General features: G+C 43.0%; 1 protein-coding gene and 1 pseudogene across 5 annotated transcripts in view; one reads left to right on the plus strand and one right to left on the minus strand.

Annotated features, from left to right (window-relative positions):
* The window catches only part of Phactr1 (phosphatase and actin regulator 1), a 575,214-nt gene that overhangs the window by 179,572 nt on the left and 371,844 nt on the right, over window positions 1-23,798 (minus strand). The gene's annotated exons all lie outside the window — the stretch shown is intronic.
* LOC105741786 lies at window positions 10,102-14,765 on the plus strand (annotated as a pseudogene).

A 23,798-nucleotide genomic window follows, 5' to 3' on the forward strand; every position in this document is an offset into this window, starting at 1 on the left:
GTCTTCCACTTGAGTGGATATTTTCACATGAAGTATTTTGTGATGTTATAAATTGATCATTTAGAAACTATTGGTTTGCTGAGTTTTGGATACCTTCTAAATGTTGAGATACTTCATTTTAATTTATTATTATTATTATTATTATTATTATTTTATGTATTTACTACAGGATCTACAGGGTCTCACTCCACAGATCAGACTCATAGTGATCCTCCTATTTTCAGCCTCCCCAGTGTTGGGATTACAGGTGTGCACCACCACACCTGGTCTCGGTGGCCTCAGTTCAGCACATCTGGGGTCAGGGCCAGCATGACATGTAGTGCCGGGGATCAAACCCTGGTCCCTGCACTTGCCTAAGCAGGTGCTTAGTTGGCTGAGCTATCTCGCTGGCCCTAACATACTTCAATTTACAGTTTCAAAAATTCGTTACTCTCCCTACTGATCTCATCAGACAAGTATAGGTACCAACATGCTGTCAGCTTCATGGTGCATGGTACATACAAACTTTGCCAAATTCTAATTTTTATTTGGAAGCTCAGTTTCATCACTGTCAACAGCCCTATCAGTGGCTTTCTTGTAATTGGGGTTTCTCCTTCCATTTTAGAGAAAATGTCTCTAGATTCTCAAGTCTGAATAACCATGGTTAATCCTTCCCTCTTTCAAGTAAAAATGGTATTCTACAGAAAATGTGGCTAGGTCAGCTCACCATTCAAATTACTTGCGTAAATGCCTTTCTTCAGCTGGGGACCCATCATACGATGTGTGGACAAAGGCTTTATGTGAACTTCCCATTTTCTTGTGCAGAATAATATAAAAGGTGTATTTTCACAGGTTAATACTTAATAAAAAATTGTAATGCTTTACCACAAATGTTCTTAGTGTAACTACTGAATGGGGGGGGCCTCATGGAAAAGAATATAATGAATATCAGCTATTGTCTTAATGTGTGTTAAATTTATCAGTGGCTCTACCTAACCTTGCTTTTGTGCCTTAGTGGACAATATCAGCGTAGCAAAATAGCACAGGTTGTCTTTCTTTTCATGGATATATCTTGGAAATTCCAAGAATTTTACAGACCATATTAAAAATCTTTAAAATAGGCCAGCCAGAACTGTTTTTATGGGGCTGGGTTCATAGCTTACCTGGTCCACATGTGTTACAGGGTGGGAGGGGTGGTGCTGCCATCCTACTTTCTCCCAAATTCAAAGTGCCTGTGTTTATTTTTAATAAAAAGGTAACTGGATATTGCATGGAAAAGATAACATTCTCCTACCCTACACTTACCATGCATGCTGTTCTATAGTCTGTAGCTAGGACCTGGGAGCTTGGGCACTGCGCATGCCAGGCAAGGCTATGCCACTGAGCTATATCCACAGCCCTGTAATTTACATTTTCCAAATCTCTTCACATGGTGCTACCGACAGCGTACACCAAGACGCAGTGTACTTATTGAAGATGTTATATTATCTCACCCAATGTGGTCCTTTGAGAATAGGGGTTATTTCATTTTCCAGATAAGAATACTCACCGTAGATAATTATTCACCTAAGATTATAAACACAGCAAGTGTAGAGCTTGGATTGCCTTCTGTCTTTTCAAGTTTTAAAAAATTTGTTTTTAAATGACACAAAACAATTGCACATACATACTGACCACAGTATTTCACACATGTACAATGTGTAATGATCAGCTCAGGGTAACTGGAACATCCATATACTGGTCATATCTGTGTGTTTTTGCTAGCCTCACACTGATCTACATCTCCAGCACTTTCTGAGACAGGGTTCCCTAAGTTATCCAGGCTGAACTTGAACTTGGGATCTTCTTGTCTCAGCCTCTTGTGTAGCAGGAAGTATGGCTGTGCACCTCCCACCCCAGGTCTTTTCTTTCTCTTACCACCATCATTTGCAAAAGTAGTAAAACAGAAGAGATGAAAATTGTGTAAGAGAGCTGCACTTGTAGAATAAACTAAGCCAGTTCTATCCAAACACCAGCAGTATCAGCATCCCTTGGAGTGCTGTAAAAGTGAACATTTATTGGCTCTAAGATTTTGTGTAGGGTTGAAGAACAGAGTCCAAGCACATGAATTCTAAACAGTCTATCAAGAGATGCTGGTGTGTACTGTACTTTGGGAAGACTTGGGTGAATAAGCTAGAATCACTGCCAGTACAACTGGCATCGCCTCCTTTGCTCTCGCACCTTTCCTTTATCCCCATTAACTCAGCCTCACTAAGTAATCAGATGTATGAACAGGACTCAAGCATCAAGCTTACCGTGTGCAGAGACCTTCCTTCTAATTCACAGTGGTACAGTAAATTGCTTGTTGGTAGATCGGCTGGATTTCACAAAGAAAGGGTTTCCCTAAACTGATGATCACACAAATTGATAAAGACAGTTCTGCTAAAACAACAGCCAACTCGCTAGTCTCAAAGTGGGAATTTGAAAATCTGATGGATAAGGATATCAAGACTGTAGGCTGGGAAGGGAATCACTGAATAAAAGTAATGTGTACCAACTTGGTGCTGGAGTATGCAGGCAGAATTTTTTCTTATTATTTATTTATTTTTATCTTTATGTATTTGGTGCAGGGTCTCACTAGGCAGCTCAGACTCCTAGTGATCTTCCTGCTTTCAGCTTCTCCAACACTGGGATTATAGGCGTGTGCCACCACGTCTGCACTCAGTGGCTGGCTCAGCGCACCTGGGGGCAGGGCCAGCATAGCCTGTGGTGCTAGAGATTGAACCCTAGTCCCTGAGCTTGCCTAAGCAGGTGCTTAGTCCACTGAGCTATCTTGCCGGCCCTGCAGGTAGAATTTTGGAGGTGAGTAGGAAGCTGAAAAAGAATACACCGCAAATCCCTTAAGAAAGGTATGTCTCCATAGTTCTGAAATATCTACTATAAGTAGACCATTTATCAAATGTTCAGAATTATATACCAAAGAATATTTGCTGGTCAGGTAGGTATTTGTGGTCAATAATCCTCTTTGGTAAATACTAGAAAAAGTTATTATTATTATATGGGACATTTTTCTTGTGTGTGTGTGTGTGTGTGTGTGTGTGTGAAGGTGATCCTCCTGATTTCTGCCTCCCCAGAACTGGGATTACAGGTGTACACCACCACACCCAGACTCCATTGCTGGCTCGGGGGCGGGGCTGGCATGACATGGGCATTTTTATTCTTAAAACATATTTCCTTGTAATGATCCATTTCTTCATTAAACCTATGACTAGTGATGTGCACGTTGCCCTGTTTAGATTTTGATTTTGCAGTCCCATGGATGGAACCCAGAGCTGTGTGCATGCGAGGCAAACATTCTACCACTGAGTTATTTTCCCAGCCTTTTCCAGTTTCTGTGGCTCTTCATCTCCAAGGGCTCCTGTCTCACATAAAACTTGTATTAAAGGTAAGTTTGTAAGGCTGTGGTGCTGGGGATTGAACCCTAGTCCCTGAGCTTGCCTAAGCAGGGGCTTAGTCCACTGAGCTATCTTGCCGGCCCTGCAGGTAGAATTTTGGAGGTGAGTAGGAAGCTGAAAAAGAATACACCGCAAATCCCTTAAGAAAGGTATGTCTCCATAGTTCTGAAATATCTACTATAAGTAGACCATTTGTCAAATGTTCAGAATTATATACCAAAGAATATTTGCTGGTCAGGTAGGTAACCTGCCTCTTGGTATCAGAGCCTGAGCCATGAACCTAAAAATGAGCGAGGATAAGATAATTGCTTTTTCTTTCCTATACGATATGTGGGATAGATGACAGACAGACAGACAGACACCTCATTTCACAAACTTAATTTTTTCTATGATTTGGTGGCAAATTCAACGAGATGAGAACTGAATCAAATTCAACTGTCAAGATCAATGTTGATCTTATGGGGAAATTTGATTATTCTTCTCTTTGTAGTTTGATGACTATGGTCCTTTATGGATCCTCTCACCACCAGGACTTCAAATATGCATTCAATATTTGCTTGACTGAGTGTTCCTGAGTATTGTGCAGTTGAACAGAACAGAACTAGAGCAGCCTGTGACATTGCATTAGCCACCTGTTCTGTTTTATTACCATCCACGAAGGGCTGGAATTGACAAAGACTGCAGCTGGGCTAGGCAATAATGTTCAGATGTGTACTCTGTTACTTTTCCCAATGGAAACATATACAAAGATGGTATCAACTATTGAGGTAAAGAGAAAGCTGCAAAATACATACAAATTAATGTATGTAAGCATTGATTGTTGTGGTTGAAATAGGTACTGCTATCTTACTGGGTTTGGATTTTAGTTGACAGATTCTCTCTGACGTCTGTTTAGAAGTTCTTAAAAGATTAAACAGTCTTATAAGGCAGAAAAAAGAGTATACACACAATTTCTCAATTAGGGATAATTTCTTTTTTCTTTTTTAGTGTTACATGAAATAGACTTTATTTTTTTTCTTCTTTTTTTCGTTTTTGTTTTTGTTTTTAATTTTTTAACAAATAATACACTGCATATATTCTTCTTAGTGGTTAATTACTGTACAAGATGCGGACTTGTGATCCTATTTACAAACACCATTAGAACAAATCATTCTATTCATTAACAGAATGTAACTATATATCTATCCTAACCACTTTGAATACACAGATACAAAATGGACATTCATCTGTATACCCCATTTTTTCTAAGTTCCGTTATTGAATATTATAGGTGTGTAAACTCAGCAAAATATTCTAAAAGAGTCCAGTAGCCCATAATACCATTGGGTCTTCTGTTTAACTGGCAATGTCAGAAATTATTGACCTGAGTTCCCCACAGCTCAACTTAACAGCATGGCTTTATTTCTTATAATTTCGTCTTCATACTTTTCTGCTGGATGGTTAAGACCAAGGTAAAGCAGGACCTACGCAACAAGAGTTGTAGCTTTTGGTCTGAGAAGGTCAGTGAAATGCCCTCAGGATTTGTCCTGAGATCCTGTACCTCAGATTGTAGAACCTTTATCAGTGCAGCCATGTGGATGAGTCAAGGCCAATGCTTGGCCAATGTGCTCTCTGTGAAAGCCTGTGAGAGTATCTTGTCCCCATGTGACTCTCCTTAGGCCCACTCTATGTCATTGATCACTTTCCTCTTTGGCCCCATAATCTTCTTGATCAGAAAGTTTGGGACACTACCGAGGTACATGATGTTACAGTACAAGTTCTCATATGTCCTGAGTCTTAATTGACCTTAGAAGGCTAGGGCCAAAATGTTGGCTTTCCTTGTATCCCTCCTTTTTCTCTAATTTTGGTCTGCAAACTTAGGTTGTTAACCATCCAGAAGAAAAGCTTATTGTTAGATAATTTCTTTTTTAATTTAAAAAATCTTTCTTTCTTTCTTTCTCTTTCTTTCTTTCTTTCTTTCTTTCTTTCTTTCTTTCTTTCTTTCTTCTTCTTCTTCTTTCTCTTTCTTTGGTACAGGGTCTAGTTATGCAGCTCAGACTCATAGTGATCCTTTTGTCTCAGCCTTCCTAGTGCTGGAATTACAGGTGTGTACCACCATGCCCAGTTTCAGAGCCAGCATGACATGCAGTACCAGGCAATGAACCTGTGTCCTTGTACTTGCCAGGCAGGTGCTCAGCCCACCGAGAAATCTCCCCAGCCCCTAGGGGTGATTTCTGATATGAAACAGGAAGACTCATTACTGTACCCTGGAAACAAGCTGCACCCCACAGTCCTGTCTCTAGTGGTACTAACAGAGCCAGTCTGAGACACTAAGGAAGTAGGTCAGTTCCAGAGGACATCCTCATTCATCCATCACAAGTCATCCAACAGCCATTCTTGAGCACCTAGCATGGGCCAGGAATCTCTGGGCTGAAGAGACAGAGAGAACATAGCTTTACAGGCTCCTGGGAAGAAGAAATATGAAGTCATGAGAAGAGGACGCACATGAATGTGAACAGAGGAAAGTTCTTTGGTAACAGAACTGTGACAAAGGTGCCTGACTTAAGTTGGAGGGTGCCTGGGCAAGTGACATTTGCAGACTGATGGGAGATGTCAGTGTTTCCAGGGGAATACACTGAGGTCCAGTGCTGAGGTCAAAGAGTGTAAAGACAAAGCACAGGGTGGGTGGTATTGTCTGCAGCAGCTGAGCCAGGGCTGAGGCAGGGTGTGAAGCCTGGTAGGCAGGGACAGGGCACACGGTCCCCATAGGCACAAGCAGGACCCTGGACTTGATAAGTCTGTAAGTTACTCAAGTGTCATACAGAGGGGACTAACAGAACAACTAATATCACCACGGAAACACATCTGAGACTTGATCACAGGCTTCCCAAGTAGATGCAGAAGGACAACAAGATGCTATTTTGATGGACCACCCAAGAAGTTTTCGTAGTGGGCTTGGGAATTACTGAAACTACAGAAAACTGAACACAATTTAAAATAAAAATAGAAATAACGAGAATGACTCAATGTGATTGGTGGAATGCAGTGAAGTATGAAAATAAGTATTCATTTGCCTCAATTTTGGAAGGCTGAAACACAGAAGGCTCAGGGTTAGGCAAGTAGATGATGCCTTGGAATTCAGCTCTCCTGGATTTGAGATCTGTGCAAGGCAAAGTAGAGGTGTCAGATGTGCAGCTCATGCTTAGAAGAGAACATGGAAGGAGGCACTAGCGCGGGTTTTGTTGCTGGGTAGATGATCCCTATTATGATTTAAACATGATGGGTAACATTAACTGGGTAATGCAGCAAAAGGAAGAAGTAGATTGTGACCCATCAGTTTATCCCATTTCGTGGTCTGTGTGTTATGTGACGTAGAGGTGAGAAAGCAGGTAGACAGAACACTTGAGCCTTCTGAAACCCGGAGGGTGCAGAGCAGGCCTCCCTTGATCTGCGTGTCATTTCTTCTAACTGTCCACCAACAGCTGAAGTGAGGATTTGAGTCCGAATGCAGTAGTGTTCAGAAGAGGGACCCAGACAGCTGATTAGATCGAAGGAGCACTAATTAATAGTGCTAATCCATTCATCATGGCTGAAGGGGCTGTGAGGAGGTGGGGCCCAGGAGGAGGAAGCAGGGCCCTGGGAGTGTCACTTTGTAGGATGTATCTGGCCCAGGTCCCTCCTTTCTCCCTGGCTCTTTCTCTCTCTCAGCCTCCTGGCTGCCACGAATTGGGCAGCCTTTCTCTCCACACTCTTCTACCACCTTGCTGCCTGTAGCCAGCTACCTACAGCCTTACTCCTCTGAAACTCTGAGCCAAAACACAGATTTTTTTGCTCCTTTAAATTGTGTACATCAGGTATTTTGGCCCAGCAGTGACAAGCTGAGTAATGTCATCTATAAAGTCAGGTGTATATTGAAAATCTTCCAGAAAGAAAGTCCTGAGAAGGGGCCAGGACCGTACCCACTGGTATACTAACAGGTGCAGCTCAGGAGAATGCGGTGAGCCAGAAGCCAAGGGGAGAGGGCACAGAGCAGAGAGGAACTGGCGGCCCAGTGGGCAACATCTCCACGATGTAACTGAGAGGTAAACTTTGAAGTATCAATGTGGAGGGTGTGGAGCCTTCGAGCATCAGCTGCACCAAAGAAGCGAGCAGCTTGAGAAGTACAGGGGTGAGAGGCAAGCTGTGGGAACTGGAGGCGAGGACGAGGAGAGAGGAGGGTATTCTCAGATGGGAGGAGCTGCATGTTTGACTGCGATTGAAAGTTTCAGTTATGAATGAAAACTGAGACCCAGGAGAGGGAGGAGGTGGTGTGGGATCCAGAGCAGGTGAGTGAACAGGCGACAGACTAAAGCATCAAGTGAGGGGAGGACGCTTGCTCGTGATGGGAGGACTGATATAGAGAGTGGGTAGATTGGACAGTGGGAATCTGGGGGGCCAGATTCTCATGTTAACCACACGGTGCCTGAATACACTGGTTGTGGAGTTGCATTAGAAACTCCCAAGTTAACATCCTTTATGGGGATGAGATTTAAACAAAAACAGGCAGCACAAAAGAGGAAAGAGAGTGTCATTCCTTGTTGGGATTCTTTCTGGACTCCAGCTGTTGGTGCAAAGTTAAAAGAAATGACATGCAGATCAAGAGAGGCCTGCTCTGCACCTTCCGGGTTTCATAAGGCTCAAGCGTTCTGTCCACTTGCTTTCCCACCTCTATGTCACATAACACACAGACCATGAAATGGGATAAGCGGATGGGTCAAAATCCACCCCTTCCTTTTGATGCGTTACCCAGTTAGCTGTGCAGGTCTCTGATCTAACACAAAACTTCATAATAATCCTGGATTGTAGATGGCTACCCTCTTGCCTGGTACCCACACCACCTCCTCTTTTGCAGAGTGTGAGGCGATACCAGCAAGCTCTTTGCTGTCCCTGCTTACAAGGGCACTAATCCTATCAGCTCAGGGTCCCACACTTCCAACCTCCTTTCACTTTGATTACTTTCATGGTGGTCCCATGTTCAAATACAGACAGTAAGGACAGGGAGAGCTTCAACATACGCATAGGGTGAGGGTGGCCCCCAGCACAGAGAAAGAAGAGGTGAATGATAAATTTAACTGTTGTAGTGTTTTCTTCAGAGCTTTATACCGCTGTAACCAATGTTTACATAATTTTATAGTCTCATCTGGGTCAAAACTGTAAAGTATATTTGTATCATCACATATGAAAATCAGCTTTATGCTTCTAACTCTGTCATCTTAGCCTCTCTCCTCCTCTTTCTCTAAATGATAGTACTTTAAGCTGCACCACAGCCCTTACATTACCATTGTTAAAAAATGATAGGGGTATGGAAAAAGTACAACAAGGTAAAACTCAGGGCTTGAATGAACTCAGGGCTTTTGCACTGGATACATCTCAACACAGGTAAAGTTTTAAAATTATTGTTTGGGGTAGTGGAGAAAGAACCCACGACTTTTGCTCTGAGCTACATCCAAGCCCCCTTTTACTTTCTGTTTTGGGACAGGATCACACTAAGTCCCTAAATTATGCAACACTGGGCTAGAACTTACTGTCCTCTTGGCTCAGCCTCTCAGAGTTCTGGGATTATAGATGTGTAGCACCATACCTGGCTGAATCATTTTTATTCTAAAATGGAAAATTTGTTTAGTAAGCTTACTACAGAATAAAAACCACACACCTTGTTGGCTAAGGTTTCTATGAGATCAAATTCTGCCCAGGAACCAAGATCATCCTAACTTCTACTCCTGGATGTTGGTACATGCTTAGTATTCTGTTTTTGCTGACCAGAAGTGCCATTCACAAATGCAATGTCCATAGGAGAACTGGACTGATGCCCAATAGAGATGAGACAGACAGGAACACGTTTTAGTCAGGGCCTGGAAGGAGTTCATGTGTGATGTGGCTGCTCCTGTAGCCCATCTCCGGAATGCCTCATTTGTATTAAGTGACCTAATCACCTTCTGAATACCCCATCTCTGAGCACAGGGACTTTAGGGGGACATTTTAGATCTAAACCACAAGGTCCATCGGGAGCTAAAAGTATCATGAGTAGAAAGCTCCTTTCACACATCCTAACTAGGACTGTCAGTTGTGTCCCCTGGTGATCTCAGAGCTGCAGTTGTTGTCACTGGCCAGCATCATTAAGAGACAGGATTGCCTAGGAAAATAACTAAATTTAAAATGCAAAGTACCTTGTCTCCTAAATGTGGACATTTTCATGCCATTGTAATGTTGAAAACCATAAACTATCTTAAGTCAGGAACCATCTGTAAACAGCAACCATTCAAACGTAAGTTGTTAAAAGTACAAAGAAATGTCAAAGAATGAAAAGAGAGATAAACAGACTATCTTGTCCTTCTCACTTCATTAAAGGACAAACTCAATGAATCACAGCTGTAGTATCTAAGGCTCAATGCCGGCTGGCCTAAGATGCCACGGTGGGCCTAGCTCAGTTGATGCAGGTCCAAACTTCACTACACCAGGGTCTTAGAAAGGATGAAAACGCACAACGTAGAGAGAAGTCGAAGACGCAGTGCTGCGCCCTTCCATGGTGCTGCCTGGCTTCTGACATTTGACTGTATCTAACAGCCCACCAGGGTCAATTTGATTCTAAGTGACATTTTCTACTCACCACTAGGGATTTATTATTTTCCCAGGAGCAAATCCTAAGTTGTGTTTCTTAGCAGCTGGGCACATGGGTGCATCTTCCTCTGCCCTGCGCTCAGGAGGCTGCTCCAGTGTGTCAGGCTTCACCACCGGTAACGAAGCTGGCTCACTGTCTGTCAAACCACGCAGGAACAACAGTGACAGGGACTGTGGCTATGTAGACAGAGCATAGGAACAAGAAAGATTGTCCAGAGGCCTAGGTTGGGGTTTTCTATCACTTATCTTATGACCATAGGCAAGTCAGCTCATGTCTCTGTCCCTGGCTTCTCCATTTAATGAAAAGTTTCGATGAGATGTTTTGGAAGGTCTCCTCAAGTTCTTAAACATTAAGATTCCACTAAAATAATGAAGTATGTTGCATCAGAGATTTTCAGGAAACAAATCAGCACCTTCTTGTTGCATACTTAGACTCCAAAAGCCTGTCATGAATCTGTCCTCTGTGAGAATGTCCTACAGTTCTGTCTCTCCAAAGGGTGAGGCGATGAAGCCAGGAGGGGGCCAACCTCGAGTCTCCTCCTTTCCCTTCATTCTGGGCACTCAGGACCCCTGCATTCCATGGCCTAAGCATGGAGCTGGAGCAGATGTGCAGATGAGTGTCCAGAGTGGTGTCCACCTGTACCCTCTGGTGGTAGGGGTGGGGAAAGGGAAGGAATAAATCCAAATGTTGGGGGGACTTCTTGTCAGTGGTTACCTACAGGAGCTCCCTTTATGTTTCCTTAGTGACAGAAAAGAAGCAGACAGAAGACAGAAAGCAGCTTCTTCCGATCTGCTCTTGGGAAATCTAAAATAGCTTTTGTTTTCTGCGTATTTGAGGTTTTGTATAAGCCCTGCAAAATACAATCAGTACCCTCTCTTTTCAAGACTGTCCGCTAGGCTCAGAGGAGACAGAGCTGAACAGCATGACGCCTTGTTCTCAAGAGGAAACGCTGTGCTGCGGATGGCACTGTATTCCTGTCTTCCTGCAGATGAGAGTCATTTGTTTCGGTGATGAAGCTTATTTTAGAAGGGCTCTCTTCAGGTTGACTATGGAGACGACCAAAAGAACAAGAATCAAAGACAGGGAAAAAGAAAAAGAAAACAAAGTGCTTCCTATAGAAATCATGGTCAAAACAAAGACTATTTTACTTGTGTTTAGAAGGTTCCAAAGAGCTAAGTTTGGGGAGGAATTCTTCCACATCTAAAAAGGGAAGCCCGCTCAGTCACTCAAAACTAGACTAAAGAGAGTCACTAAAACATAATGTCTTCTCAAGATTTGGCAAAATATTACATGGATCAATATACGCACAGCAGAAGGACAGACATTTGTGTGTATAGATACTTGTACAAGAGGTTCTGACAGAGAAACCAAATTTCTCCTAGGAGCAAATGAAGACACAACTCTTTTACGTTGTGCAATGAAGAAACCAGAATCACAGTTCTGACTCTTGGGCTTTTTTATTTGATTGGTGGGATCTTTTTTTTTTTTCTTTTTCCTTTTTCTTGGCTGTCAAGAATGGAATCTCTTTACAAATTATGTTTTCTTATCACTTTTAGCTGGTGGGTGTGTACAAATTCTATTCTTCAACATTAATTTTCCATTCACAGAAAACATGCCAAGCCGACATATTAATTCTAAGTCTGCCAATAGCTTCTCCTTTACTCTCTGTGAAGACGTCTTGCATTTCTGGGTAGAACCTTCAAAACTATGTGAAACAGATAATGTAAGAATGAATACTCTTTTCTACACTGTCAGAAGAGAAGATTTCTAATATTTCACCACTCAAAATGGCACTTTTTGGAAGTACTCTCTACCAGAATAAAATATCTGCTTTTATTTGTGATTTCCTATAACTTTTTTGTTCTTTCGTTAATATGATGAGTGGGGACTGGGGAGATAGCTCAGGAGCATAAGCACCCACCTGGAAAGCACAAAGACCCTAGTTCGATCCCTGGCCTCTGATCCCCAGGCGCACTGTGCCCCAGAACTGAGTGTGGTAGCCCATCCCTGTAATCCCAAAACTCAGGAGGTTGAGACACCATTGCTGCAAGCTCAAGACCAGCCTGGGGGTGATCACAAGGCCAGCGAGAACTGCATAGTGAGAACTTCTCTCTCTCTCTCTCTCTCTCTCTCTCTCTCTCTCTCTCTCACACACACACACACACACACACAAAGATGAGTGAATGTTTAATTTCATCAAGAATGGTTTTTCTTTTCTTTTGGACTAATTATTTGATTTTCCTATTAACATTGTCTTGTGGTAGTTTATATTAATTTTCTAATGTGAGGGACGTACCTTTGGCTAAGTCCCATTTAGACATAATACATTCACCCCAGTTGTTAAGTTTGGTTTCACTGGATTTAATCTAGCTTACAAGTAAGAGTGTTCAAGAAACTTTCCTTTCTTATCCTGGCTATTCTAGTACTGTGATGATAACATAACCATTACCTCATTTTATATTTTCTGGTAAAATTTTATAGTTTTCCCTTAATGATTTGAGTAGAATTTGGCTTAACAATCACTTAGGTCTACTTCTTTTTTATTTTTTAAAGGATACTTTACATTATTGTAAGCAATTTTTAGCTAGAATAAATAAATCAGTTTGAAAACTCAATAATAGGGGAAATATATAAAAGAGATTTGAGCAAAGATATAAAATTGCAAATAAATTCATGAAAAGAACTTCAATAATCACTTAGAGTGATATAAGGTTAAACCAAAGCAAGGTAATACACCATGAGAATGTCTTAAAAAATCATTATATTGAGTGTTGACCACCATACAGAGAAACTGAAATCAAATATTACTTACAAGAACATAAAATATATCACTTTTGAAAACAGACATCAATTTCTTATAAAGTTGAATATACCTTCCCACAACTCAGCAATCTCATTAGCTGTTATTAAGCCAAGTGAAATGAAAACATGTTTGCAAATAATGGCCCCAAACTACAAAATCCAAAAGTCTTTCAATAGTGAAAGGGATGAACTGTGGTGTATCCATACATAAGAATATTATACAGCGAGGAACAAAGCACAGAAACACCATTTTACGAATCAATCTGAAGCATCTTCTCAAAAGGCTACATCCATGTGATTCTATTTATGTCACATTCTACACCAAATGCCATTATAGGGGTAGAGAACAGATCAGTGGTTACTGGGGTCTGAGTTGAGAGGATGAACAGTTTACAAAGGGGTGTGAGCCAATTTTATAGAGCAAAGAGCTGTGATGCCCCTTGGTTGTGGTGGGGGTTTCATTCTGTGTATGCCTGCAAGAACTCATAGAACTGTACATGAAAATGGATGAGGCTAGATCTAGAATGCCCTCTAAAGCCTCGTGTGTTCAGAGGTCGGGCACGTGTAAGGTGACTGGGTTGTGGGGTGCTATGCGAATCTGTGGTCAATCCACTGATGAATCCACAGCTCAGCATCTTCTAGGAGGGAGAGCGCGGCTGGGGGTGAGCCACTGAGGCATAACCTGAAGGGCCCACTCCCCCCATCCCCTTTCTCTGCTTCCTGGCTGCCACGATGTGAGCTGCTTCCTCCACCAGACCCTTCCACTACGTGGCTCCTGCCTCAGATCCAGGAGACCACAGACCACAGCCACAGACTACAACCATGAGCCCAAATGAACTTCTCTTCTTTATGCTGTGGGCTTTGGCATTTTGTCCCAGAGACAAGAAAGTGACTAAGACACATGGATTTCACTGTTTGTAAATCATACTTCATTTTAAAAATGTTTTCAAAAAGAAGGAAAGTTTTTAAATTGTGACTTAATTGCACACTGATTATTTATTCAAATTTTCTAGTTGTACCTGGGTTTATCTTGGCAATCTATATTATTTTCCAGGAAGCTGTCTGCTTAACCTAGATTTTAAAATTTTGAAAAAAAATAGTACTATTCTCGGTTTCTCTTAAGGAGGGAGAGAGGTGTTGAGGAGAGGGGAAGAGATTGGGGAAAAAAGAATCAAGAGGTATATACAGTTACAAATTCCCTATGATGAATGTGATCATATGTATATATAAAATGTGCTATCTACATTTTGGCGACACGTGGCTGAGCGTGCAAAGCGTTCCCGAGTCACTCGGTCATCTGCCGTTGTCTGAACGCCACCCTTTCTGGATTTCAGTTCTTTTAAAACCTGTCCTGCAGTGTCTTTCTAAATGCAGCTAGAAGGGGAAACCCGAGAACCCTGAGACTCAGCTCGGCGGGGCTGCGTGGGCTGCGGCGGGCTGGGCTGCAGGATGCCCGCCCGTTTGAGGAGCGCCGCGGGGAGGTTGCGTGCGGGGCGCCGTGGGGCCAGCGGTCCCAGACCCCGGAGGAGCGTTCACTGAAGTCAGGCGCCGCCTGGCACCCGTGCAGGACATCCAGCGCGGCCTGCAGAGCCGGCATGTGTGCTGACCAGGGTGGCCGCGAGGTCCCCAAGGGCGAACTCTTTGATTCGACCATAGCTGATGACCGAACATACTTTGGAGGATGGAAAAATGCTCCGCATTGTTCTTACTACCACAAAGAGAGATGCAACAAACTGCCGGACTTCTCAAGAATCTGAATGCGCTGCTGATCCGCGGGGGGGCAGGACCAAACGCAGCGAAAGCTTACCCTGGAAAAGTTCCAGAAGGAAAATCCTGGTTTTGACTTCAGTGGAGCAGAAATCTCAGGAAACTATCCTAAAGGTGGACCAGATTTCTGAAACCTTGAGAAATAATTGCTATTTTTTTATAATGCATTCTGTGGCTCCAAATAAATGTTATCAATTTAATCAAAGGAGCAGATTATGAAACAGAAGAATGGATGCCTGCAGCTAACAAATTGTAAAATATATTTAAATATGGTTCTAAAATTGTATTTAAATATGATTTACCTAGGAAACATGCTAAAAGAGCTATTCTAGAGATATATGATAACTTTTTAGATTTGTTTTTGCTCAGCATAGAAGTTTTATATGCTGCATTTTACTAATTTCATATTTAATTGTATTTTTACTATGAAAAACATTAATAACATACATAATGTAAAATGAAAGTGTGCCATCGGGGAAAATTTTTTCTTTGCTACATGGGATGCAAGAATGACATTCAATAGGGGCCGGGGAGACGGCTCAGCGGAGTAAGCGCTTCCCTGGCAAGTGCAAAGGCCTGAGTTCAATCCTCGGTTCCGGAAAAAAAAAAAAAAGAATGACATTCACTAAACTCTTCTAACTAAAGTAAAATAAAATAAACTACCAATAAACAATTTTAAAATTGTACTCCATAGTGATGTTCTTTGTACATTTTGTAGTTTTAAAATGTGTATCTTATTTATTTTTGGTAATTTGGTTAGGTTTTTACCAGTTTTTTAAAAAAGTTATTTATTTATTTAATACAGGGTCTCACTACACAATTCCGACTCATAGCGATCCTCCTGTCTCAGCCTTTCCAGTGCTGCAATTACAGATGTGTGCTGCCACGCCTGGTTTGGGGCCAGCACGGCATGCGATACTGGGGATCGAACTCGGGTCCTTGCTCTTACCAGGTGGGCACTTAGATAGCTGAGCCCTCGCCAGCCTTGGATTTATTGATCTTAGAAGTCTTTTTTTTTTTTTTGGCAGAACGGGGGATTGAACTCAGGCCCTTGCGCTTGCCAGGCAAGCGATTATTCTACTGAACTATTTCCCCAGCCCCTATCTTAGAAGTCTTTTCTAAACATAGTTTAGAAATCTAAAACTAATCTAAACTATGTTTAGATTTTATGAACTTATCCTTTCGTTCTTTTCAGGTCTATTAGCTTTGGCTTCTTTCAATCTTCTTTCACAAGGTGCATCTTGAAGGTTACACATTTTCCTCTACATGAGTCTGACATGAAATATATTTATTTTCGATCAGTTCTAAAGATGTATTTAATATTGAGTATAATTTATTCTTGAATTTTATTCACTTATTTTGTATTTTTAGGGAAGGGTCTACAGGGTGTTCAGGGTCTCACTATTAGATTGCACTTGTAGTGATCCTCCTGTTTACAGCCTCCCAAGAGCTGGGCTTACAGGCGCATGCCACCACGTCCAGTCTCAGCTGCCATCTCATTGCGCCCCAGGTGCAGGGCTGGCACAGCAGGCCTGGGGACCGAACCCCTGGGCTCTCCACCTGCTTGCAGGCGCTTTAACCCATTGCGCTATTCTTGAAGAGCCCTATTCTTGAATTTATAAAACACATATTTATCATTAAACTTCTAGTCTTATGATGGGGTTGGCTTTTTCATAGCTGTTAGTCATGGACATTCATTTTCTTTACCTTGACTTCCTCTGGCCTGCCTTAGCTATCAGCTCTTACAGGCACATGTGCGTACATTCGCCCACCCAGCCTCACGTTTCTTCCAACTTCTGCTGTATACATTTGGAGACGATGGAGTTAGCTATATGTATATTCACATTTTAGATTATTTCTTTTATCCATTCATAAAGACTCCTGCTTGAAACATTTCTCCTTTAACATTTATGTTGCATGATGTTGATGTAAACTGTCATTCTTTTTTAAAATACTGATTGATATATCTTTATGCCTTTTTATTTTGAACTTTTCTATAGTCTTTGTCTCTGTACTTTGTTTTGTTTTGATATAGGGTTTCACTATGCAGCTCTGACTCACAGTGATCCTCCTGTCACAGCCTCCCTAGTACTGGGATAACAGGCATGCGCCACCACACTGGGTTTCGGGGCCAGCATGGCAGGTGGTACTGGGGGCTCGAACTCAGGTCCTTTAGCTTTCCAGGCAGGTTTTCTTTTTTTCTTTCTTTTTTTTTTTTTTGAAGAACTGGGGATTGAACTCAGGCCCTTGTGCTTGCCAGGGAAGCACTTATTCCACTGAGCCATCTCCCTGGCCCTCCAGGCAGGTTTATGCTGCCAAGATATCTCCCCAACCCTCTTTGTACTTTTCTAACTAGCATATATCTGAATTTTGTTGTATAGTCTTTAATAATATCAACCTTTTAACTGGATTATACAGAGGGTTAGCATACACTATAATTATTGATATAGTTGGTTTTATTTCTACCTCATTATTCAATGCTAATTACCATGATTTCATACTATTTTTCTTCTTTATTACCTTCCCTTTAAGTGCTAAAGTTTGCTTTATTTTCCCTTCCCCTTTTATAAGTTTAAGTTATACATTATTCTGTACTTCTACTCTTTCAGAGGCAGCCTGACATATTTAATATGCTTATAAAGTTCAGAATGTATTCTTATCTTTTCACTCCCCCAGAACAACAGTTTGTTTAGAGTTCCTTTACTCAGATCACCCTGTCCTGCTTTATGTATACTAGTTTTGCTGTTTTGAAAAACAATCAAATAGCTCATAAGAATGACATCGTTTATTTCTGAACAATGCACAGCCATCTGCATTTACAAAATGTTACCTGTGTCTTTCCTCATTACTGTTTGCACATTCTCCTCCTCTGCCATGGCTTCCAGCTTTTTTTATCTGAGGCTCCTTCACACTTCTTCACATCATCCTTTACATTTCTTGGAAGCACTACTGTTTTAGAATTTTATGTGTTTTAAGCATACTTTTATCTCCCCTGAATGATGGCTTAACTGGGCACAAAAAACTGTTGGCTAATATCACATAGGACATATAATAACACCCATAGCCAGCCATCTCCAGAGCAACATCATGACCATGAGAGCCTCGGTTGGTGCAATACAGGAGAAGGAAAAGATTGAGAGCGGAGAAGACATGCAAAATGCAAAAGAAAAGGGATGAAGGTGTCATGAGAAGCGGAAGTGGGAGGTGGACCACGCAGCTGGTCAGAGAGAAGGGACCATCAGTGAAATTCCGGAGTTTGTTCCTGAACCTGTCTGGCTGTCTGAGCCACTCTTTGTTCTTTCCTATTAAGTATAGTAGCCTCTTATTGCTTCAAAGAAAGGGTAGCAGGACTAGATCTTGGCAAACTGTTAAGGAGAGAAACCAGCAGTGATGACAGGGACAGCGTCTGTAACCATATTCCTAGTTCCTATTAGGAAGCCCACTACTACTGCCTTTAAAGAGGAAAGCCACACTCTCCTTAGAGTTCCTATTTAAAGCAGCTTTTAGAAACACTATAAAATACTTTCAGGAGCAGTGGTTGGGGAGGGCATTATATAAAGAAGGCTTTTTTTGCTAACAGAAAGGGTAAATATCTGGTCTATCATTTCTTCTGCCACTACACTGGAATGCAATGGAAGAAATGCTTAGCAAAATTGGGCACATTTTTCCCCCAGATCTGTTGCTGCAAAACTAGAGAATATTAGGTGGCTGTTTGGAGCCTCAGAGACCATCTATTCTGAATGCTTCACTTCATGCAGGAGACCAAACTCCAGGGGAATTCATCAATTCATCTACAAGTAGAGCCAATTTGGGAAGTACAATGGGGTTATGCCAAGGATTTCAAATGCTGGCAGAGCTCCACACACAGTAATTTCTGCCTTAGCTCATTGTTTTATAAAGCACCTTCTTGAGTACATAACAAGAGTGACACTCTTAGGGCTCTTGCATCCAGCATTTTAAGCACTGTACTCTATACTATTCCCTGCTCCTATGAATAATGCATTGTTATTCAATGCATTTTGATTTACTGTTGATGTAACAAATTGTCTGTACTCTAAGTGCCTACTTGCTGCATTTTCCTGAAAGTATTCTCATTTTCGCTTAGCCTGAAGATTCCTTTGGTTTTTCTATTAGTCATAGAAGCAAGCCATTAGAGCCTTTTTTCTCTTTTACAAAAAGTACTAAGGATGACATGAAATTTTGGTGGAGAATGGTTCTCCCATTATGGTGCTATTTAAACCCTGACATCTACTTGCTTTCTTTTCCACTGGGTATCGGAAGATTCATTCCCAAGAGAATTACTTCTGCATGGCAGATACAGGTGACACAAGGTAACAAACCCCAGCGTTTTCCTGTTTTGTTCACCGAGCATTTGAGTAATTAGTTCTTGGAAGGTCATCTATATACTCAGCACTGGTTTGGTTGCTTTTCTTAGTACCAGGAATTGAACTCAGGACCTTAGGCTTGCCAGCCAGGCACTGTGCCGCCGAGCTACACTCCAGCCCCACCTATATACTCAGAAGGCAACTTCATCTCAGAAGACTGCAGACAGAAACCACATGCACTGTTGGTTTGGCCAGTAAGTGGACTAAATCAGTGTAAGTTATTCCATATTGAACTTGTCCACACTCCACTGAAAATTAAGCCAGCTGAGTAAAAATTTTGATGGGGTCAATCTGCCAGGAGGTCGTGTTCGTGGATTCCCATCTTATTACAGATGTCCCCGACCCACACTTCTCTTATAAAAACCCAAATTGCAACTTTTTCAAAGTTCCCTTAAAAAAACACATTCAAATCTTCTAAATCAGGATCGATGCGTGCGTGGGATGGGTGGGTCCGGGAGACAGCATCCAAGCTCATGACTGAGCAGGAAGCAGACCTACTGGAGGTGGAAGATTTCCACACTGCACATTTCACACCTAAACCTGGTGCAGGTGAGTTAGTCCTCCAACACACAGATCCTGTATGGCTAGAGAAACAATGGCACCGAGGAACATGCGTTGCTGTAGAGAATAGTACCTGGCCACTGTCCAAATACGAGAAAGGTTAGATGTAACACAATCCTTTTAGATGGTTTAGTGTGATACACATTCTCAGGATGAACTGATAAGCTTCAGAGAGGTCTGCTCACTTGCGTAAGGTCATATACCTGGCTGTATATCCCTGCAGGAGTCATCTTCCTAGTATATCACATCGCTACTCTTAGTTTAATATCCAATTAAAAAAAAGGGTGAATCTCTGCATATCCTGATTGTGGGACATCGAGCAACTTTCTCAAGGTCTCACAGGAATAATTAGAGCACAAGCAGGTACAGGGCGTTTACCTGTCAAAATCCCTGGAGGCTGTTCCTGAAACACATTACTGGATACAGCGGAGGCTTGCCAAGTGTTCTTTGGCCTGCAATCCTACTGCTGTATATCTGTAAATCTCCCCCAGTGAGAGGAGTGAAAAATTAATGAGGAGCTCAGAGAAGCTCGTTTGCAAGGATATAGAGATTGGGAGAGCAGTGCAAACTGAAATTGAAGGGAAAGATTGTAAGCTACCAGCCTCAAGCTCTGGCAATCATACCAGCGGGGTGCAAATGTAAATATATCCACACAAAAATGCAATGCCACCAAAGGGCTCTCTGGGGAGGGACTGGATGTGAATTATAAAGACCTAGGGCAGAATTGATCGTTCATGGGCACCCATCCATTTCCATGATGCCCAGTCCTCCAGCCACTAGATATATGCAGTATGGCCTGGGGGGCCTTGAGCTGTTTTTATTTTTTTATATGAGGAAAGCCTTAAACTTTGATCTAGACCAAAATGGACACAAGTCACTTTAGAACGGGCCTTAGATGTGGGACTCTATCTGCACCTGAATGTCCTGTGTGTTCCCAGCGCAGACTCCGACCTTCACCTGTTTTTTCGCTCAGGCAGCTTATGCCCAAGGGCCAGCTCCCTAGCTAGCAGGCATGTGCTCCTGGCTAGCGAGCTACTTTTCCAAAATGCTATCTCAGTGAGGGGATACTAGCGCCCTAGAGCTGCGGAGCCAGGAGAAGGTGCCCAGCATCGGCATAACTCATGCCCTGACCTTCTTTGGCTGACTAAGAATATTTGCAGGTCCAGTAATGACTTGTCAACAGACCACAGCTCCAAATGATTGGAGAATATTTTAAAGCCAACAATAAACTGCCCACAAATCTCCGGCAGATGCCTAAGGACAAGACCAACTGGACCATCTTTTGACAGCAATGTGCCCTCATCTCATTATAGATGCCATGGAGTCACAGTACCCGACCAAGATCCACGCGACAGTCCCGTCATGCCCAGCTTCTTGGCGTGTGGCCTGAGGAAGGGTTGTTGAAGATGTTGCAAGATGGATTAGGGTGTGATCATGTTGGAACAGTGAGACCTCAGTCTGTCTGTCTGTCTGTCTATCTGTCTCTCTCTCTCCTTTCTTTTGTAATGTATTTGGTACGCGGTCTCACTACAGCTCGGGCTCATAGTGATCCTCCTGTTTTCATCCTCCTCAGTGCTGGGATTACAGGTGTGCACCACCATGCCTGGTTTCTGCGGCTGTCGATGCATGCCTGGAATTCCAGGGCTGGCTCAGTCCCTGGTGCTGGGGATCAAAACTCCAGTTTCTGTAGGAAAGGGAATCTGGAACAGATGTGCGTGCAAGGAGAGTGCCACCCGAAGATGGAGGCGGGGACCACAATAGTGCACCAACCAGCCAAGAAATGATAAAGCTTGATAGCAACCACCAACACCCAGGGGAGATCCGGCAGCAGGTTGTCTCTCCCAGCCTGGTAGTAAGCAGCCTTAGAAACCCAAGACCATGGGGCATAGTCCCTGATTTATCCCACTATGACTCTACTTTTTAAAGGATCCACTTCCTCCTGATAGTGCCACAGGCTGGTGACCCAGCCTTTAAGTACTCACAGTGATCCTCTTATCTCAGCCTCCCCTGTGCTGGGATTATGGGCGTGCACCACCATGCTCAGCTTCTGTGGCTGGCAAGGGGTGCCTGGGATTCTGGGGCCTGCATGGCATGCAGTACTGGGGATCAAACACGGGTCTTTGCATTTGCTAGGCAAGAGCTTAGACAGCTGGGCTATCTCCCCAGAATGTTCTTTTTTAAAATCCCCTAACTTTAACTCTTAACCACACCTGTTACAAAATAACTTCCAATCACAAGTCACCTGGGCCTAAAACTCTACCTTAGGTTTCTCCTTTTCTCTCACGCCTATGTTTTCCTTGCCAGCTCCATCCGCTTCTGCCTCCTCTGGGTCTTTCCTCTTCGCTTCATTTCAGGTGCCCTAGCTCATGGTCACTCCAATTACTTCTCACCTAGAGGGTCACAACAGCCTCTTCACTGGCCTCCCCGTGCAGACGCCCCACTGTGCCCATCCTGGTTATCTGCGGCTGTTGGTGAGTCACCCAGAGGCCAGCTGTGATTGTATCAACTCCTTGCTCAAAAGCCCGCAGTGGTGCGAAAGCCCAAGTCTGCAGTCCTGGACTGTGCACGATCTATTTCCAGCTTCTACCTCACAGCACTCACCTCTGGTAACCCAAGTCCAGCTAAGTTGAAGGTAGATGTATTTTGCAGCAGTGGGAAGAAAATCCAGAGCCTCCTGCATGGTGAGCAAATGTTCTACTGTTCAGCACCTCCAACCCTAAGACACACTTCTGATTTTCTGCCTCTGTGTCCTTCATTTGTCACACTGGCTGGGTTTGGAATGTCCTCTCCTCCACTTCTTTCTGCCAAAATCCTGGCACTCTGATGATTGTGGTTGTGGTGCCAACATGTTCTGCAGGCTCTGGGACAAGCAAGAGCAATCCTGGCTCCCAACTAAGACCGGGCAATGGCAGATGACCAAACTTCCTCAGGTTTCAGTTTCCGCAATTGCAAAGAAGGGGAAATAACACCTCTTGGGCTGACTGGGGATGAGACAAGCACACGCATGAAGCGCAGTGAGCATAGCACCCAGCTCAGGGAGCATCCTGTAACTTTCACCTGTTGTTACCGACTCTCCCTGAAGTCTTCTTTGCTGCTCAGTATTCAGCTGCTGCCTCTACTTCTTTTTGCTTGTGCATTTTTAAATTTTATCGCTACCTTTTAGTTATGCATGATGGTAACATTCATCAGAGGGAGTTTGTACCTGCTTCTGTTTTCCCACTCCCCTCCCCTTCCTTTAGCCCCTTTTCCATTCCTTATTTACAAAAGCTCTGTTTCCATTTTTTCTTTTGATTCTATCCCTTGCTCCCCATCTCATTTAAATATTTTCTTCCCAATTTCCCAATATCTATTAGAAATTCTGGTTCTTATTTATACTACTTCTGCTTCAACTGGGCCACACCCAAGAGTGCAATTTCTCAAAGTAAGAAATTACATTGTTTCAACTTTGTGTTTGAATGTCTGGCCTAGAACTTAGATACTTCACATGTAGTGAGTACAAAATGCCCCTCAACAAACAGAAGGCTGAATGGCGACCCGCCAGAGAGTGTGAGCACCCCAGTGGGAAGGGGTCTGCATTTCTCCCTGCAGCTATCATTTCTAGGAGTTAACAGGTTTTGGAGATGCACGTAACCAGGCGAAGGGCTAAGTTAATCCACGCCATGAGCACTTTCTCCAAGGTCAGGTCATTTCCTTGGGCAGTGGTTAGCAACTGGGACTAAATTAAGACCATTCAGGGATCACTTCTTTTGTGCTTCTAGAACTTGTTGTGTATTACCTCATGATCACTGAATTTGCAAAACTCTAATTATTGGTTCCCAGTTCTATTTCTTCTCTGAGTGTGTGGCTCAGTGTGGGCGACTCTGCTTCTTTAGCTCTCAATTTTCTGTGCTTGGCATTTAGGAGATCTTGGGCAAGTGTGTGCTGAACAAAAGACTTTGTAGGAGAAATCCATAGCAGATAATGGGATGCTGGGAACTGCTGGTACTGACAGGTAGGGGGAGAGAGAGACAGAGAGACAGAGGAACAGAGAAAGGGGAAGGGAGGGAGGGACAGAGAACAGAGAAAAGAGAGAGATAGGGAAGGGAGGAGGGAGGGGGAGGGAGCAGGAGATAGAGAGCAGGGAGAGAAGGGGAGGGAGGGAAGGAAAAGGAGGAGAAAGAGAGGAGACATAGAGGAGAGGGCGAGAGGAGAGGGAGAGTGGGAGGAAGAGAGGAGAGGGAGAGTGGGAGGAAG

The sequence above is a fragment of the Octodon degus genome, unplaced genomic scaffold (assembly GCF_000260255.1).
Source record: "Octodon degus isolate 3935 unplaced genomic scaffold, OctDeg1.0 scaffold00023, whole genome shotgun sequence".
Classification (NCBI taxonomy): domain Eukaryota; kingdom Metazoa; phylum Chordata; class Mammalia; order Rodentia; family Octodontidae; genus Octodon; species Octodon degus.